Here is a 1102-nt window from a genome sequence, read left to right as displayed (position 1 = left end):
TATAGGCCACTACTTTTTCACACAGGCCAGGTAACTTAGAATACTTTTTTTCCTTAATAATTGAAATCACTATTTTAAAAAAAATATATTTTAAGTTCATTTGGGTTATGTTTGTCTGATATTTACATTTGTTTGATGATATTAATAAAGTAGGTAAAAAAAAAAATAAAAAAAAATTAAGAATTTGAGAAGGGGAGCAATACTTTTTAAAGGCACTGTATAGAGGTTACCCACGTTTACCTCCATTGTTGTTTGTTGGTGTGTCACAACTGCTGCGTTTAGTGGGGCTTGTTTTTGTTTACCGTGGCAATTTAATCTGTGCTACAGTACTAGTAGTATTACTTAAGTCATCTTTCAGCACAGAAGGGATAACACGCAGCTTTGACACAATTAAGACGGGCAACCCCTGAAGGTTACATAGAGCCCCTACACCCCTATAATATTCAACCCTGAGGTAAAGAAAGCACCTCTTGCCTCAGGGCTAAGCAGCAGATGAAGTATGAATTCTGCATGATGGATGAGAGTAAAACTCCAAACCATTCCAATGGAAAATGGTTAATTTATTCTTTGTGAAACTTCCAATTTTTATTTGTTAAAAAAAAAAAATGGTTCTATACAACATTAAACCTACATACACGTACTCGCACACACACACACGTTGAGTGTCTAGTACATATTGCTAACAGGTGTCCAGAGAGCCAATCTTTTAAAAGAGAATGCATAAACTGTATGTTGACTGGAAATGAAAACACCTTGTTCAAACGCATTTCACATTGGCATCAATCAGAAAACTGGAACCTTTAAAACAATACCCTAAACTATTATAATAAAAAAAAAAAAAAAAAAAAAAAAAAAAAGGGAGGATGGGGTTTATTAGGTGCAGTCGAGCTTCAAATCAATTCAGGGAGAAGAAATGCAGTGTGGATTTTTAAGAGCTTTTCCATCGGCGTCAAGTGGCCACATGGGAAATAAAAACAATAAAAAGACAAATTTACTTCTCAGTTGACGTGTGTGTGTGCGGTGAAACAACAGTAGATAGAATCATTGTAGTTTTCCGACAGTAAGGAAATTTATTCCCAGAATATCAGAATATTCAGATATA

General features: G+C 34.5%; 1 protein-coding gene across 4 annotated transcripts in view; it reads right to left on the bottom strand.

Annotated features, from left to right (window-relative positions):
- Window positions 1–552: 552 nt before the first annotated feature.
- The window catches only part of adar (adenosine deaminase RNA specific), a 24744-nt gene continuing 24194 nt past the window's right edge, over window positions 553–1102 (bottom strand). For all 4 annotated transcript variants that reach the window (XM_061674163.1, XM_061674165.1, XM_061674164.1 and 1 more), the window contains one exon: window positions 553–1102. This exon is cut by the window's right edge and continues 1126 nt beyond it. The gene's annotated coding sequence lies outside the window, so the exon portion shown is untranslated.

Source organism: Phycodurus eques, chromosome 4, assembly GCF_024500275.1.
Source record: "Phycodurus eques isolate BA_2022a chromosome 4, UOR_Pequ_1.1, whole genome shotgun sequence".
NCBI classification, from domain to species: domain Eukaryota; kingdom Metazoa; phylum Chordata; class Actinopteri; order Syngnathiformes; family Syngnathidae; genus Phycodurus; species Phycodurus eques.
The sequence above is the reverse complement of the archived record's forward strand: the minus strand, read 5'-3'. Positions and strand labels throughout refer to the sequence as shown.